Below are 7,846 nucleotides of genomic sequence, written 5' to 3'. Positions count from 1 at the left end.
CCCACCTGCCAAGATGTTTCCGTTCGGGTTGCAGCCAGAGAAACCATTACAGATGAAGATTAGATTAAAAGAAATAGATTTAGAGGCTAACAGGATGCCTTCCTTGGAGAGATCTCGATATTATGCTGTATATATAAAGATTTATGCCTAGTATTTATTTATGTGTGTGTGTGTTTTGCCCATATGGATAGTAAACACTGAAACAGGATGCAGTTTGCGGGAAGGGGAGGCAAAAGGGTATCAGTGAGGGTGGAAAACATCTGGTTTGAGGTGTGTGCGTGTCGAGGGGAATGGGAAGGAGCAGGCACAGATCTCGAGGGCACAACCACTTCATTTCTCGCATAGACTCCCTTCAAGTGCGTCAAATGTCTGCATGTAAAGGCTGTCTCTGCAGACACCGCGAACCGTCTGTGCCATTGTTAGATTTCCAGGCTTGTCTACAGATCCGTGAATGAAATGAAGCTGTACTTGTACAGTTCCCATTAGAGATGATGAATAGTTCTCTTTCTTTTCGTTTGAGTGGGTGTGGTGGGGAAGCTTGACTGGTTATTATGGACTGTTTCCATGCATGCGCTGAGCCACCCCAGCTAAGGAAGGTACACATTTGATAGCAAAGTCTTTATTGACAAAAGCTCTTGCAGCAACTCCTGTGTTACTTTGCACACCCCCCCCCCCAAGTATCCCTATTTTCCAGGGAAGTCCCTGATGTAGAGAAGCTGTACCAGTTTCTGACTTGATCCCGGAATGTCCCACTATTTCTTAGGATGTCCCTATTTTCATTAAGAGGAACGCGGGTGGCGCTGTGGGTTAAACCACAGAGCCTAGGATTTGCCAATCAGAAAGCTGGCGGTTTGAATCCCTGCGATGGGGTGAGCTTCCGTTGCTCGGTCCCTGCTCCTGCCAACCTAGCAGTTCGAAAGCACGTCAAAGTGCAAGTAGATAAATAGGTACCGCTCTGGCGGGAAGGTAAACGGCGTTTCCGTGCGCTGCTCTGGTTCGCCAGAAGTGGCTTAGTCATGCTGGCCACATGACCCGGAAGCTGTCTGCGGACAAACTCTGGCTCCCTCTGCCAATAAAGCGAGATGAGCGCCACAACCCCAGAGTCGGTCATGACTGGACCTAGTGGTCAGGGGTCCCTTTACCTTTACTTTAACCTACCTCAATGCATTGTTCTGAGGATAAACTGGGGAAAGGGGGCACACATCATGTATAACACTTTCTTGCGGGGGGGGGGGGGGAGGAGAGATAGGATTAGGGATGATTGGACCAGTTTATTTCAAGCCTGCGTCAGTTTTGATTGAATTTGTTCATAAATCAATTCTACCACGTCCCTGTATTAACCAGGTAATACGTTAACTTGAAAAACCTATATGAAAATTCACATTTAACTTCCTATTTAATTGCAATGTATGCATTTCTAAATGTATTTTATCCTAATATACACACTTCTAATGCATTTTGGCATTAATATATATATATATATATATATATATATATAGCTGAATACAGTTTTGTAAAATTCAAAAAAGTGCAATATCTGAATGATAGTTATGTCCCAGACCAAGAGGTATGAATTTGAGCAGTTTGCTTAAAAAAGAATTTTCCTCTATCCCTAGCTGGAATGTAAATGTAATAAAATAAAGACATGTGAGATACTGTCCCTGTCCCCCCACCCCCCAGTACTATATATTCTTGCTCCAGAGAAATTCTCATTGAACTTAAAAGTACATAGTTCTGAGTAAACATGCATAGGATTATGCTGCAAGGGACAGAAAGGAAGATTACAACATTAATTGTGTAAAGAGATTAATGTGGGTGTGTATGTCGAGAAAAAGGAAAGAGAATGAAATGTGTACACAAATGTCTGTGTGTGCAAAGAGAAAAAGGAATTAAGGGATAAGTGAGGAAGTGAATGACTGCATAAAGGGGAAGGGGAATCTGAATTTGAGTGCGCCAGGCACCAAACACTTTCATTTTTGCACAGGCTCATTTGTTGATTTCTGCCACCCTTTACTGGCCGAAGGAATGAACTTTAATGCCCGATCTTCAGCGCACATGCATGTGAAATAATGGCAGCCTCATGGGGCAATGATTTGTATCTGCTTCATCCTTTCCTTGCTCAACACCATTCTCGCTCACTGTTTGATGATCAGTTTTGCCTCCTACAAGTCAGCTTGGCCATTTTCTCTCAAGAGCGCTATTGGACAGAAAGTGGGTGTTGTTTGGCAAGTAAAAGTAACCTGGGGTTGGAGGGGCAGGGGAGAGACATGGAGAGGGAAATTATAAAGGGAACAGTTTACTGATTTCCATTCATTGTGTGTTGTACAGAGAGCTGGAAGGAAGGAAGGAAACACAGGGAGGAAGTGACTAGGAATAGGTTGGAAAGCACAGCCTGGGGCAATTAGAGGCAAGTTCCCTCATTGCCATAGCCCTTCTTACAGTCCTTTGCCACATTTCAGGAGTATTACTAGCTGTGAAGGCCACTTCTCTTGTAGTAAAGCAGCAGGTTTTGCTTGTATGAAACAGGCTGGTGGGAGTGGCCGGTAGCACCACCAATTCTAAGGGTCACCATCATAGCTGTCAACTTACAGATTTGAAAATAAGGGACCAGCAGCCTCAAAAATAAGCGATCAGCAGCCAAAATAAGGGATCAGCTTGCATTAACTAGCCACACACAGCCTCCCCCCCTCGCCACGAGATCGTCACCTGCCATTTTAGTCAACCAGCTCCTTTCCTTTTCCCCATAACAGTCAATCAAAGGAGCCTCCAAAATAAACCCAAAAGCCCCCCTCCTATGAGATCGCCTTTCCTTTCCCCCCACCATGTGCTCCCGCTCCAGACAGACCTTTTCCCCAGCAAGGGTGAGTGGGCCGTCGATGATGTATCCATCCGATTCCGAGCACAGGTATGTTCAACTTTTGAGCCCCTCCGAACCAAAGGCAGAAATCCCAGCCAGCAGCCAAATGAAGCCTCAAGCGGTGGTTCCCACAGCGCAGCAACCCGGCAAAGGGGATGCAGCAAGGAAAACCACCATCACCTCTCCGCTCAGAAGCGCTGAGCAAAGGCAAGTCCCCAGGCAACGCGGCTGGGCACAAGGCATGCAAGCTCCACCCCCCCCAGTCGTTCTTAGACTCCTTATTGGGTGAGCAACGCAGCCAAGCAATACAGTTGGCGCCTCCCTCCTCCCTGGCCGGCAGAGAGGGAGGGAGAGGAGCTGCTTCCTTTGAAACACGGGAAATTTACGGGACATCATCAATCCGGGACAGCAGCGGGAAACGGCGCTGGGATAAGGGAGTTTCCCGCCAAATAAGGGACGGTTGACAGCTATGGTCACCATCCACTCTATCTAAGGGAGTTTCCCGCCAAATAAGGGACGGTTGACAGCTATGGTCACCATCCACTCTATTTACTCATTTGGGGCTTTTATCCTGTGCAGCTTTTTATTCTAGAGACACCATACACATGTGCACACACAACAGAGAGAGGACAGTGGGGGTGAAGGGCCAGCCCACCTATGAGCAAGGTGAGGTAACTGCCTCAGGCAGCGTGATTCACTGGGGCAGCAGATTCCAAGGTCAATCTTCCTTCACCGCCTTGTTCCCGATTCATTCATGTTCATTTATTATATTTCTAGGCCGCTTTTCCCTCACATGAGTCACATGTAGCTCTTCCCTCACCCCTTCTTCCCTGGTCCACCTTGGGTGCTAAAATGTCTTGGGCCAGCCCTGCCATGTTATTTCTAAAAACGTAAGAGCATCAAGAAGAGTCATGCTGGTTCTAGCTAGTAGCCCATCTAGTCCAGCTTCCTGTTGGCACAGTGGTCGACCAGATGTGTGTGGGGAGCCCACAAGCAGGACCTAGGCCCAAGAATGTTCCCCCCCTTCTCTGGTTTCCAGAAACTGGCATTCAGAAGCATACAGTCTCCAACAGTGGAGGTAGAACATAGCAATCAGGCTGAGTAGCCACTGGCTATGCAAAGAACACCTTGAAATAATTATAAATCTCCACTAAAGGTAAGAGTGAATTTCATCCGGGGGGGGGGGGGGGGAGGAATAATTATTTCTCTTTTCAAAGCATTATAACAGAGAGGACCTTGGAAGGTATTGCTGAAACAAAACAAAAAAAAGATGCAAAAAAAAATCCCCTCTGCCAATTTTCACAGCATTCATCCTGTGGACTTCATTTTTTAATTGTTTTCCTGTGTTTGTTTATTAGTTTTGGAATTAAACTCTGCCATGGCGACATCTCAACTCAGTTGCTCCCTCTGCCTATGGGGCTCATGGAAATTTTGGCAGAAGTCTGTTAACATCTGTTCCTTTTATTTGGCTGTAAAAAAAAGAAAGAAAGTTGGAGGAGGGGAGACAGACTGCTGTTGAGGGACTCACTTTGGAGAACAATTTCACTTTGTCATGCAGCAATTATTTGTTATGAGTTTTGAATACTTTCCTGATTGAATAAGGTTTTATTTGTGTTTCTATATTTAAAAGAGAGAGAAAGAGGGAGAAGAGAAGAGAAAGAGAGAGGAATTACTCTGGGAGGCAGTTCTGTAAGATGATAGGAGGGAAAGATCAGCTGAATGCCTTAATTGCAATTCTTTACAGTGCCAAGTCCAACCTTACCCATTAGGGATGCTCTGCGCACCACATGCCATTATTCTGCACCGTCTCCTGAGCATGATCCAGTGTTGCCACTGCCCCTTCCTCCTTACTTTTAAAAAGAGCACTCTGCAGCACCAACTCGTCTCAGAGCATTCACTGCCCCCTTTCTCATTACTTACCCAGCATGCTACAGATATCGCCTCTGGTAGACCGGCACTTTCAATCTTCTTGGCTACTGTCAGGTCCAGGGGATGAAGAAAAACAAGTTGTTGCTGCTGCTAGGCAACTGCAGAGCCCACAGCATCCAGCAACTTCCCATTGTTGATGATTGGAGGATGAGTCCTGAGGTTGCCTAGCAACAGCAATATGCTTCCCCCTGCTCAGGCAGGGCAAGGTGGCCATTGTGCAGAGAAAGAGCAGCAATCTCTTTGTAGGATCAATCGAGTCAAGAAATGCCAGTTGCTCTAGTTTCTATTATATGTATCTATTGTGGCCTTAGTCATGGTGCCTAAGTTCAGAAATTTTGAGGGGCATCATAAAGTTTGAGGTTGAAGTTTGCTTCTCAACTAATTATGAGCAAAGACCAAACCCCAAGGAAGTTCAAATGTAACTTGTAATCAATTGGTAGATACCACAACCCCCTTCCATGTCCGCTTGGCAATAGCAGCATTCTAGACACTGAGGATTCTGGGAGATGTTGTTTTCTGAGTACCTGGTAGCCATATTGAGGATTCATGTCCCCTATGTCTCCGTATTTCCTTACACCCTGGGGCATTGCTGTTGTAGCAACATTCCAAACATCAGGAAAGGAGGGAAGAATGGAAGTCTCTCTGATACTGTTGTTGTTCCTTCCACTGCTAGGTAAGTTAACTCTTTATTCGAAGAAACACGACAGCTCAGGTGGCCAGTCCTAGTGAGCACAGCAATTCTTCCTGGCAGAACTTAGAGCAGCAATGGTGCACATCTGAGAGGTGCTGGGAATGAGTTCCTGTGAGCTCCAGCTGAAAAAAATGCCCTATGGATAGTAGTAAAACAACGTCATATAAGCACCCTTTGGGCCATTCTCTGTGTTCCTATTGGACCACGTTCAGTGCCCTGGCTCCTACTTCTTCCTGGTTGGATGACATTGTGTATGGTCATGACATTATACAGCCAATTCGATTTGACGGTTTGACACCACTGAGAGGCCAAGGAAGAGTGATTTAGCTAGGGTTGCCATATTTCAAACAGTGAAAATCCGGACAACTTTTTGACCAAAGTTATTGACCTGGGCTGCTATACATCCAGTTTTTCCGTGATGTTTAACAGATTTCCACCTGGACGCTGTTGTCAACCTGGATATGGCAACCCTAAATTTAGCAATGATGATGATGATAACGTTTTAGCTAGGAATGCAAAAAAGAATCCTCAAAAGGGGAAAAACTGTTCAGCATAAACAAAAAAATGTTTGCAAAAATAAATAAATGCTATTAGTAACTTTGACCCAACTCTAATTAGGACCAACCAATGTGGCATGTAAATTTTCAAGTCATGCAGAACTTGTCCTCAGACTAGATTGTGGCTAGAATTTGAATTTCAAGTGAGTAAAAGCCAAACAAAAACAGCTCTCAGAAGTGGGAAGCTGCAGAAGCAGGAGTTAAAAGGAAAACAGCTTACCACATTTTTCCATTTTGAAACACACACACCTGTAGAAGTAAACTAACCTGGAAATCAGGGCCGGATGAAAAGTTGAATTCCTCAACATCAGCAGAGTGATCATTTGTTCATAAATGTCAACAATGGCAATGCTGGTGTGTTCTGAAACAAAAGAGTTGAGGTCTACTGTAACAATGCAGTACGTACCCCTTCCTAAAGGACATGTCCTCCCTGTCATCATCCTCATACACAAAACAAGAATTTTCTTCAGCAGGACCTTTCACTTTACAACAAGAAACTCTCCCAGGAAAAAAATAGATCCTTGCATTTTCAGCCACTATTACTGCTGTTGATTACTGTCGTTGTTCTCGTTTCTGCCTCTCCCTTTGTGGTGAATATTCTCATTTCAGTTCACCCAGTCAAATCAGGACCGCAATACCTCAAGGACCGCCACTTCCCATATGAACCTACCCAGTCCCTGAGGTCATCTCATCTTCTGAGGCCCTCCTTCATGTGACTCCTCCTCATGAGGTCCGGAGGGTGGCAACACGAGAACGGGGCCTTCTCTGCAGTGGCTCCTTGTCTGTGGAATGCTCTCCCCAGGGAAGTTCACCTGGCAGCTTCATTATACACCTTTAGGCACCAAGCAAAAATGTTCCTTTTTATCCAGGCCTTTGGTTGATCTTATTGACAATCAACACCCTTTTAGAATTTTCTTTTTGGGGGGCGGGTTATTTGATTTGATTTTATATGTTGTGGTCTTATTTTGAACTGCCCTGAGACCTCCGGGTATAGGGTGGTGTATAAGTAAAATAATAAATAAATAAATAAATATTAAAATAACAACAAGTGGACTGGAAATCTTTTATTGGTACAAACCGGCAGCCATGAAATAATAATTAAAAAATCACAACAAGAATTTAAATGGTTGTGGGAAACTACAAGTGTCAAACATTTTGTGTTCTTTCAATTGACACACAACCGCTGACGTGTGGGTCTTTTTCGACCTGAAAGAGAGTAGGCTGAGGGTGTAATTGGGGGTATAATGGGGCATAATGGGTGGGGGTCCATATGCACACTTTTCCGATGCGCACGGGGGCCAGGAACACAACCCCCGTGCAAATCAGGGGGTTGTCTGTATTTTAAAAACTTGGAAAGTAAGAAGGATCATCACCCAGCACTGTAAAACAAAATACAAACAGAGCTGGTGCCAGGAGAGTCTCCATGGAGAGCGAAGCCCATGGCACAGTTTTCCCCAAAGTCCATGAAAACACACATTGCAAAGCCCGAGGGCAAACTTTTGTTAGAGAAAAGTTGCTCTGGGAGTGGTGGAAGGGCTTAACCCTTTCCCTGCACACTGCTTTTCTACTGCAGCTAGGGAAGGAGGCAAGAATGAATTTCGTTTGCATTTCATTGCAAAATGCAAGCGTTGCACTTTACAAAACAGTATGTGATCTGAAACCCAGCCATCCTTTAAAATTTGCATCACTCCTAATTTTGTGATGCAGTCCTCCAACCAAACAGTAAGTACAAAAATTGTGTGTATTCGGGGGGAAATGTGCATAAAGTCACATTAAAATAGCATACAAAATGCATTATATCGGGGAAGATGG

The 7,846-nt window shown here is 44.8% G+C and overlaps 1 long non-coding RNA gene across 1 annotated transcript; it reads right to left on the bottom strand.

Moving 5' to 3' along the window:
- Positions 1-1,679: 1,679 nt before the first annotated feature.
- On the bottom strand, positions 1,680-4,881 carry LOC310677533. The gene is made up of 3 exons (XR_014511242.1): positions 4,778-4,881; positions 3,651-3,739; positions 1,680-2,240 (listed from the first exon to the last, which is right to left on the bottom strand). It is a non-coding gene; the product is annotated as an uncharacterized lncRNA (long non-coding RNA).
- Between the last annotated feature and the right edge of the window lie 2,965 nt (positions 4,882-7,846).

This window comes from Podarcis tiliguerta, assembly GCF_965153285.1.
Source record: "Podarcis tiliguerta genome assembly, chromosome: 5".
NCBI classification, from domain to species: Eukaryota; Metazoa; Chordata; class Lepidosauria; order Squamata; family Lacertidae; genus Podarcis; species Podarcis tiliguerta.
Note: the sequence above shows the minus strand (reverse complement) of the source record. Positions and strands in the feature narration are given on the sequence as shown.